We start from the raw sequence: 11,167 nt of genomic DNA on the forward strand, positions 1-11,167 counted from the left end.
TACTCACCCACCCCTGACATGGAACCCACCAGATGCTACTGAAGAAATTCTATGTAGGTGTGCAACCTGTCTTGAACCACTTGCCATGTTGGCTGAAGGATTCTGTGAGCTGGGGTCCAGAAAGATAAGTTTTCCAGGCTCTGGGCCAGATCTACAGCAGGACAGCATCATGAAATTAACGATGACCTCAAAGACCAAATTCTTATCTTGCATCAGGAAGCCTTGGCATAAAGGATGACATCCCTAATGAAAGGACTTGGAAATGAAACAGGAAAGATAGGCCAGGCAGGTGGGCATTGTTTTGCACAAGATTTGAGAAGTGAAGAGGAGGGACCCAGATAAAGCAGCTAGGCTTGGGACCGATAGAAATGTATCATCTATGGGTGGCACAGCACAAAGATGATTGAAAACATCCACACACCCTTCTATGGCCTAGTCACTGAGATCATTATTTAGATTTGGATGGGCTGGAAAAGCATGAGTGGGTGCTTGTTTTGGGACTTGTTATTCACCAGTTATGTAAGCCCCTTTGATTTCAATCATCTTGCTCCTGTTGGGGTTAATACTGGACGCAGCTTAATATATCCTAAAACTTTCAGCAATTTGACCTCATCTCCATCCTTGGCAATTCCCTCACTGAGATTTTTATTAGAGGGGAAAGAATGTTATTGTGCCTTTTGGAAACTCTTATTTTATATATACCAGTCACACAGCTGTAAATAACAACCCAAAGAAGCAACCTGAAATTACAATATGATTTCCTCTTTCCTTCCCACCCCCTCCAATGTTCTAACTATCTGTACATTTTTCCTCCCTGTATTTTTAAGATAGATTTTAGATTGGACACCTTTGGCAGGATTTAATTGTTTTAAATTGATTGTACCTGTAAAGTGCCATGTAAATTTATGGCTCTGTACAAATAAACAACAACAACAATAATAGAGAATCTATAAAGTTTTTTAAAGCCACTGGCAATTTATGGGCTTGTAAATCTGCTCCAAATTTTAGAGCAAACTTTATAGGAGCATATCCAAGGCGCTTAGCCTTATCCACCAAAGCAGGTTCCAGACTTTGGATAGTTCCTTTAAAGTTTGGCTTAAAATCCAGACCGGACTAAATACTCTATTCAGCATTGTTTGAATTTCCACTACCATTAGTATCCAGTTACTTTTTCTGCAACCATTGTTATTTATTTACTTTCCCACCAGCATTGCTTTTCATGCACTTTCAACAGTTTTTACAATTGGCATGCTGTATTGTTGCAACTATCTCATTGTGGACCATTATCAATGACTTGTGGTAATAAGTCTTGGCATCAGAGCAGGGAAAATCAGAATGAGCACTAATTTACCAATTGTGGATCTTCCTGCCAGCCTCCACTAACAGAAACTTTTTCACTACAGCAGAGCATGTCAGGACTCAAAGAAATATATGGACTCAGTTTGGGATGCACTGCTCTGTATAGAACCTTCTGTGTGTATTCAGTGTTTTTCAGAATTACAAGTATGTGCTTACTGTATATAAATGATTTATTATTATACACATGTTAAAGTGGTAGTTTTATTCCATGGACATATTATTCCTTTGATACATCACAGTTCAGTGCATTGTATGTCGCTTCCTCCTATTTTTTTTCCCCTTGCATCCTTCAGAACTGTGAATTACTGTTTAATTTATTTTTAAATCTGGATTCCTTTAGAGCTGCAAAAATTAACATTCAGCTTGGCTGATTGTGCCTTCCAATCAATTTTGATTTATGATAATCTTATCATGGTGTATTCTTGGCAAGCTTTTTTGAGAGGAGGTTTCCTATGAGGCTGAGAGAGTATGACTTGTTCATGGTCACCAGTGGATTTCCATGGCCGAGCAGGGATTCAAACCCTGGTCTCCTGGAGTCTGAATACAACACTCAAACCACTACAGCATACATATATACACAGAGACGCAAAGCAGTCAGAAAATGAGGGCAAATCTCTTCATCCACAACTGCAATACAATACCTTGGTGGGTGGTGCTTGAGTGCATCATACATCTGGCAGATACTGTGTAACATTCATTAACATGTGCTCCTAGAGACTATCATTTGGGTTATCATGACAAACAAAAGAGACAGGTCTACTAGATGCTATTCAAATCTATCTATTGTGAAACATTAGAGAAAGAGATACATTGGGATATAAATTTTGCAGAGGGGAGTTTGGTATAACTGCTTCCCCGATTTTGTTACCGCATCTGCTAAATCACAAAATAGCAGAAATAGCAGATTTGTTCTCTGATATTAACCCTATTATTGTTAACTGCAGTCAAATCAGCTTTGACTTATATCAACCTCATGAATGAGAAACCTCCAAGTCATCTGATCATCAACCACCCTGTTCAGGTCTTGCAAACTCAGGCTTCCTTGAATAAGAAGATTATCACACAGAGATGAGATAAGGACAGGATCACTGCCCCGTCATTATCCCTTCTTTGATTGTGATCCCATGAAAGGCTTCCAGATTACAGTACTATTGTCCAGTGATTAAAGTGACATTGCATTAAGGCAAAGTCCTGTTAATACAAAATGCCAAGCAATGCTGCTTCAATGACGAGACAATGACAGGATCTGCACAACATCATTTGAAAGTCTTTTGTGCGATCGCGGTCAGTCGTGCTATCTAGGTGGGATAATGATGGGATAAGAACAACATATGAAAATCTTCTTGCGATTGCACTAAAAGTACAGGAAAAGGATGGGACAAGAGCATTTAGTCTCCCCTCTGATAATCTCCTGAGTCTATCCCTCTGATATTCGGTCTTTTTGTTTTCCTACTGCACTCCACCTTACCAAGCATTATTTTCTTTTCTAAGGAGTCCTTTCTTCTCATGATATGGTCAAATTACAACAGACTCATTTTAGTCATCTTTACTTCTAGTGAGAGTTCAGGCCTGATTTGCCTGCTTATCCTTTTAGCAGTCCATAGTACTGGAGAACTCTTTTCCATTTCCACATTTCAAATGAGTTGATTTTCTTCCTGTCATTTTGATTTACAGTCCAACTTTCACAACCATATATAAAAATGGGAAATACAATGGCATGGACCATCCTAACTTTAGTGTTCAATGAAATATCTTGACATGTCAGGATATTGGCCAGTTCCTTCATAGCCCTAGTCTTCTTCTGGTTTCTTGACTCCAGTCTCCATTCTGATTAATGACTGAACCAAGATATGGAAGCCACCTTTGCACCTCTTTCCTTGTTTTTTCCCCAGTAATGATTCCAAGCCTTTGCTATTTTCTGCTATTAGTATGGTGTTCTCTGCATATCTTATATAGTTGATGTTCCTTCTTCTAATTTTCACACACCCTTCTCCCACGTCTCATCCTGTTTTACATATGATATTTTCAGGTTATAAATTAAACAGATGTGGTAATAAAATGCAGCCTTGCTTGCACTGTGGTCTTCCTCTCTTTCTACTTTCCTTCACCTTTCCTAACATTATTGCCTCTTCCAAGGATTCATGCCTTAGCATGATGTGTCCAAAGTATGACAGTCTAAGTCTTGTCATCTTGGTTTCTAGGGATATCCTATTCTAGGGAAAGAGAGGAAGACCACATGCACTGGAGGACCTAGAGATTCCTAGAGAGGTGTTCTCTCAGGTAAAAACATAGTGTTTCTGTTATTTTGCGGTTTGTCCACATTCACAGGGATCCTGTGCCCTAACCTCCCAAAATGTGGAGGGATGAGTGTAGTTGAACTAGAGTAGATTCGGTCTCTATAACTTGAAGCAGCTCTGTTAGTATGCCTTCTGTTCCTGGTTACTCCCCCCCTCCCCGCCAAGTGCTCTGAATCCATCATCAATTATATGGACAGTGAGCCCGCCCCATATATGGGCTCGTTATTGGCGGTTTTCAGCTTACACTGAAGCCGCTTGAGAAATGGGAGAATGCACAGAGCTTGCAAATGGTGTGCACGGCTGTGGGGTGAGCACGAGCCCCATTGGATATAATGGGGCTCGAGCATATGCGCATTTTGCTTTACATAGGGGGGTGGTCTGGAACAGATCCCCAGTGTAAAGCAAGGGCCCACTGTACTAAAATTGGACATTCATCTTCATGTGGTTTTTGTTCAGATTAATCTGTCACCCTTTCATCTCTTTTATATAGTTATTCAAGTGTGTTTTTTCCATCGTCTCTTTATTTCTTCTTGGTCATTTAATGTGTCCCCTGCTGGTTGTAGAGCATCCCCACTCTTGGTTTAAATTTCCTTTGATTTCTTGGATCATGTGAAAGAGGTTTTTAATTCTTCCTTTTTTGTTGTCAATTTCTGTTTCTTTGACTTGATTATTATAGTAGTTCTCCTTGTCCCTGCCCACAGGTCAATGGACAGTTACATTCTGATTCTGATTCTGTTTCTGTTCCCTTTTACTTTTGATTCTTGACTGTCCTTGACATGCTACATCTGAGAGATTCTCTGCCAATGTCACCCCTGGCCCTTGCTACTGCTGCTGCCCAGTAGCCATTTGGCACATTTAGTCTCGGTCCTCAACAAAAGCCAGTCTAAAATGAGAGACCCTACCAGCAGCACTGTTGCTGTCAGCATAGCCTCTTGCATCACAGGAGCACTCAGTCTCACCACTACAGAAGATTAGTGCCATTGTTGGGGGTATTAATTAATTAAACAATGTGTGAGTGTATATGCTTTGTCCTCATCCCTTACAAATGACCATGACTTCAGACAACAGTTTTGATTTTCTAGTATAATTATTATAGGTACAATACCACCATATGTTGCTAGATGAGGTAGCTTTTTATAAGCCTCATGTTAAAGACCTCTTCCTGTTATTTGAACTAGTATTGATACTACACACACACACACACACACACACACACACGTATTCATATAACTAGCTGTTTAGCAGGCAAAATAGGGAATTGGGAAAAACACTAGTATTCTGCCATATGTGCCAGAAACTCAGGATATTTTTCTTCGTGGACAGAAATATATGGCTTAATTAATTTTTGCTAAGCTATAATCCATACAGTGTCTGTGGTATATAGCCCATGCACAATGAGCTTGTATTCAATCCACAGTACTCCTAAACTGATGTCACAGGATCTAAAGAACAGGTTGTTCTGTATGAAGTCTCATTCATTTGCTGTATAAACATCTCATTATCTTATCCATTCTGCTTATTTACAAAACCACTGCTTCTCTTTGATCTGCAGGCTTAATTGCTATGTCTGGATCTTGCAACGAGTCATGTAATACTTCTGGTCCTATTTTCTTCAAAGAATATAGATTATTGTTTGCTCTACATCTTTTAAAGAACATTTCTCTCAAAGCACTCCTGAAAGGGCAGGCTCTGGGTCTGAGAGTGAAGGAGATAGAAAACCATGAGGAAGGAAATGGAATGGAGTGTTCTTGGAAAGGCATGACTGATTAGTGGTAGAGCTTGGGGAAAGTTAAAATTATTATACTATAACTTTCAGAATCCCTCAACCAACATTGGGAATGCTGGGGGTGGTGGTCTGAGTATTATAGTACAAAAGGTAACATTTCTAAGCTCTGGGCTTCTCTGGAATTCATACTGTCTGGGGATGATGGGCACTGTAGTCTAAAACAGTTCTTCGCAAACTATTTTATGCAGTGGACTGACAATTATTCCCCCCAAGGTACCAAGGACTGTTTCACTATTTGAATCACATTGGGCCCAAACAGACAGGCTAATATAAAGCTGCTTCGAGTCACTTTGGAGGTATACTGTTTAAAAGCTGCATGTGTTCTAAGAGGCCGGAAGCCGCACCAAAGCCACACTCCAGTCCTAAGGACTGGGGCACAGCTTTGGCACTGCTTCTGGCCTCTTAAGATGTGTGTGTCATTTAAACAGCATACCTCCAAAGTTACCCAAAGCAGCTTTATTTTTGGCCTGTCTGTTCAGGCCCATTATTATCATATTGGCACAATAAGGAGCCCTGGTGGTGCAGTGGTTAAATGCCAGTACTGCAGCCACTCACTCACAAAGTTGTGAGTCCAATACCAGCCAGAGGCTCCAGGTCAACTTAGCCTGGCACCCTTCCATAGGTCACTAAAATGAGTGCCCAGCTTGTTGGGGGCAATTAGCTTACATTTGTAAACCACTTAGAAAGTGATATAGAAATGTACTTGCTAATTTCATGAAAATGTGCTACAATCAGACAGCCAACGGCTCTGAGGCCAACATTGGTTTGCAGACCACCATTCTGAATAGCAATAGTTTAACAGATTTGAAAGTTACCAGGCTGGGGAGGGCAGTGCACAAGAACATGTAAAGATAGTGCAGTCAGGAAATGGGACTTATTCACGCCCACATCAAAAACTTCACTGGCTATTCCTCCCACCAATGCCATCAATAGCATTGTCCTAGTTTAATATAAAAAGTAACATGAAAGCCACTGGGATGCACAGTTTTCCAGTTATGACATCTGCAGGGTTGACCAAAGATATTTTGTTGCCTACGGCAAAGAACAAAATAGCACTGTCTCCCAGCTCCTCATACAGAAGCTGACTAGAATGACATTTGATCCTTCCTTCACTAGTGACAATAGGACTCATGCTTCATCATATTAGAGGCAGCAGAGTTATGTCAGTAATTAGAGCCATGTTGTGCAGCATACAAAGCCCTGTCCTTCAACAGAGGTTAAAAAACGTCTTGGCACCAGGGAGGTTGAAAAATTCTGAGCATTGCATTCTTGCAAATTTACTTTTCCAGACTCTGAATCACTGGTGCCATTCCAGTGAAAATAACCAATGTGGAAACAACCAGACTCACAACACAATCCCATACATTTCTACTGAGTGGTAAATCCCATTGAATTCAGTGACATTTACTGCATGATAAGGTGCTGTAAGATTGCAACGTAAACATTTTCTTTGTATGTAGCCTGACTCTTCTGAATCATTCTGCCCAAGGAAAAGGACAGAAGCCTTTTCAGTGAAGCACATGCCCCTCCTGTTTTGGTCAAATGGGCCATTTTTTTAAATCCAACATCTTATTTTCTAATGTTCATCTCCATTCAAATAACACATTTTTTTTTAATTTTAGTATATGGACAGACTATCTCCCCATATGAACCTGCCAGGACTAAGATCTTCAGGGGAAGGCTTTCTCTTGGTCCCTCCTCCATCACAGGCCCCCTTAGTGAGGGGACATGAGAGATAGCCTTCTTGGTGGCTGCTCCCAACCTCTGGAACTCCCTTCTGCAGGAGGATAGACAGGCCCCTTCCCTTCTTTTCTTTCACTGGCGGGCCAAAACAACAACAACCAAACCCCTTTTTGTTTAAGTAGGCTTTGAATGTGTAAGGAAGGGAAATTCTTACTGGGGTGTTTGGTTTGGTATGTTTTTAATGTTTTTACATGTTTGACCTATTATATTAATGTGGTGTTTTAACTGTGTTTTGTACTATTTTATTATTGTTTTTAAGCATCATTTGTGATCCGTCTTGGGTCCAATTTGGGAGCCAGGCAGCATATAAGTAAAATTATGATTGTTGTTAACAACCACAACAACAACAACAACAGCATTGTTATTCACTTTTATTTTCATCATGGACCCCCAGGAGGTCTATGTATGTTCCCAGGTGGTCTCCCATTTAGATATTGACCAGAATCAGGCCTGCTTCACTTCAGCGGGGTTGCTTGCTACTTTATGTGTTTTCAGACCATGGCTTTTTAAGTTGCCATAACCATTAGGTTATGCGTTCAATGCCAGCCAGGGGCTCCAGGTCGACTCAACCTAGCATCCTCCCATAGTTTGCTAAAATTAGTACCCAGTTTGTTGGGGGCAATTAGCTTACACTTTGTGAACTGCTTAGTACACTGGTAAGGAGTATAGAATGTACTTGCTATTGCTACTGCTATTATTTTCTAAGAGATGACTTTGATTTCCATCTTGCCTGTTGTAGTATTTACATCCTAAGTACCAGAGTTTGAAAACTAAATAAGTCTTCTTCATAGCTTTAGGTTAGCTAACCTGGCCTCTATCCAACATCAAGCAAGCCAATTTCCATTCATGCAATAGGGCACTCCCTTATTTTGTTCCCCTCAGGTGATGCACAGCGAATGTAAGGGGAATGAAGTATCTGTTCTGCCAGTGGTTTCCGTTCTACTGGTGGACAGACCGCATGAGTATCTATTCTAAAACATAGCAAACTAGGACTTCTTGAGGACCACAAAATATTATCAATACATACCTCCTAGAAAGCCAGTGGTTTAAGTATGGCTCTAGAGATCAGGGCTTAAATCCCTGCTGGAAATCCTCAGAGAAAGGCAAACCATCTTTGAACAAACACTGCCAAGCCAACCCTGTGATAGGGTCACCTTAGTGTTGCCGTAAGTCGAAAAAAACTTGAAGGGACACAACAACAAAAAATAAGTCCACTATCTCAGTTAATATTGTATCCCCACAAGAATGAGTTTTTACCTTAAACCAAAAGGTTGATTTCTCAAACCTGCAATAATAAATGAAGCTCTCATATCTTGCAGCCATTAGTGTCACAGAGATATGATTCACATGACAGCAGCAACTTGTAAATATATAATGAATACAAAACTTTCCTCCTGCCTGTCATGCTGTAGGTTGTGCTACCTGCTTTTCACCATTGACATTGCCCAGCTATTGCTAGGTTCACATAAATCTATCACATATATTAAACTCCTACCTGGGATGAGAAGTTGTGCAGTGGTCCCTGATCTCACTTGATCCCTGCTGCCTCTGTCGTTGTTCACTTCATCTTGAAGCTGGGTGGAGGAGCTTGTATACAAATGCTTAAGGTATGTGGAGGTGTTCATAAAGCCACTTCCTCCTTCATCTGGAGGATGCCAACAGTTTTTATGATACTGAAAGAGCCTCCAGTGACTTGTTCAGTCAATGGCCATTTAATTATCACCTTTCAATCACTAGAGGCTCTGCCACCCAAAGGCTAGTATTCATCACGTCTCTTACATCTCTCCAACCATTAACTTTGCTCCTCTGTCATGGTTGCTTCTAACTGTAAAGAGATGCTTATCTTAAATACAGAAATGCTATCTTTTATTACAAATCCCAGAATCTCCTAGGCACCATGGCCACTAACCACTAGCTGTCCAGGAGACTGTGGGAGTTGTAGTCAAGCAACTTTTTCAAACTCGCTTTCAATTTATGCAGAAGATCAAGGTGGTTATTTTCTGGAGGCACCAACTAGTCATGTGGTTGATAGTGTGTGCCCAGGGATCCTATATGAAGAGATGTGGACACCATGCTGACCCCACTTTTCCCCCTTAAGCCCTGACAAAAATGGTTTTGTTAGAACAGTGCAGGCAAATGTGTAGCCCTCCATACATTCAAAAACTGCAGCTCCCATCATCCTACCTGACTGGATATAGCTGATGGGAGTTGTAGTCTCACAACATTTGGAGGGCCACACAGTTTGTAGCCCTATGTTGGAGGATGTCACAGCACTCAGAGACACTCTGAGATGGCTTTTATTCAGCATGAATTCACTGTGAAATGTGCTCTAGAAAAGGTTAATGAAGCCAAAGCCACTGCTGGTGACCACCACTAACCTCTTCCCTTTGACATATGATTAGTTTTTATCATCTTTATTCAAAACAAAATAAAAGAAAACCTTTTTTCATAGGTAAATGTTAATATGCAAATCTGTAATATAGTAAACGTTCATGTGCAAATCTACCATGTAGCCAGTTCAGGACACCAGTGTCTTGTTATTAAAAAAATTCAGTTGTATGACAGCTTGTGTACTGTTAGCATACCCTATGCCACTCACACTAGATATTCAATTTCATATTTAATACCTAGAAAGTAGGTATGCTTTGAAGGCCATGAATGAATGAATGAATGAGATTTTATTTATATACCGCCATTCCTTCGATCACGGCGGTTTACAAGATACTAATAAAATACCATACAGTACGAAACAAGTTACAAATAGAAATTAAAACAGCAAAAATCGTACAGTACAATAAATCATTAAAAATCCATCATTCATTCCAGATAATTAAAACCAGTAAAGTCAATAAAACAATCTAATAATACAACATGCAATACAGAGGAGAAGATGACAGTCAGGACATGTGGGGGAAGGCTTGGCGAAATAGGTGAGTCTTGAGATTTTTCTTAAATGACTCCAGGGAGGGGGCCGAGCGGAGCTCATCAGGGAGAGAGTTCCAAGACTGCAGGACCACAGCAGAAAAAGCCCTTTGCGCAGTCGCTACGTATCTCATCTTGGGAACTCTCAAAAGTTTTTTCCCACCTGACCTAAGAGTGCGGGGCGGATTATATGGGGAGAGGTGGTCCTCCAAGTACTCTGGGCCCAAGCCATTTAGGGCTTTATAGGTAACAACCAACACCTTGTATTGGGCCCGGAAGCGGATTGGCAGCCAATGCAGATCTTTCAATATAGGTGTTATGTGGCTGGCCCTGGAACTACCAGTGACCAGCCTTGAGGCCATATTTTGAACCAACTGCAGCTTCCGAGTTTGGTACAAGGGTTGCCCCATGTAGAGTGCATTACAGAAATCAAGTCGAGAGGTTACCAGTGCGTGTACCACTGTTTCAAGGTCTCCCCGGTCCAGGTAGGGCCACAGCTGGTGTATCAGCCGAAGCTGGTAACAGGTACTTCTAACTGTCGCATCAACCTGAGGAGTCAGGTGAAGCGACGAGTCCAGAAGCACCCCCAAAATGCGAACTGTGTCCTTCACAGGAAGCGTGACCCTGTTCAGGACAGGTGGACAAATTTCCTTCCCAGGACCGGGAGAGCTTATAACAAGTACCTCCGTTTTCTCTGGATTCAGGCTGAGTCTGTTTTCCCTCATCCAGCCCATTACCGACTCCAGACAGGCATTGAGTGGAGAGATGCCATCCCTAGTCACTGCATCAGTCGGAGACACAGAGACACAGAGAAGACTATTTGGGTGTCATCAGCGTACTGATAACACCGCGCCCCATGTCTCCGGATGATCTCTCCCAGCGGCTTCATGTAAATGTTGAATAGCATAGGGGACAAGATCGCTCCCTGAGGGACCCCAGATGTAAGGGCCCTCATGTCAGAGCGACAGTCCCCCAGCTCCACCATCTGGAATCTGCCCGAGAGGTAGGAACGGAACCACTGTAAAGCAGTGCCCCCGATTCCCAACTCCCCCAGGCGATC

The sequence above is a fragment of the Sceloporus undulatus genome, chromosome 2, assembly GCF_019175285.1.
Source record: "Sceloporus undulatus isolate JIND9_A2432 ecotype Alabama chromosome 2, SceUnd_v1.1, whole genome shotgun sequence".
Taxonomy (NCBI): domain Eukaryota; kingdom Metazoa; phylum Chordata; class Lepidosauria; order Squamata; family Phrynosomatidae; genus Sceloporus; species Sceloporus undulatus.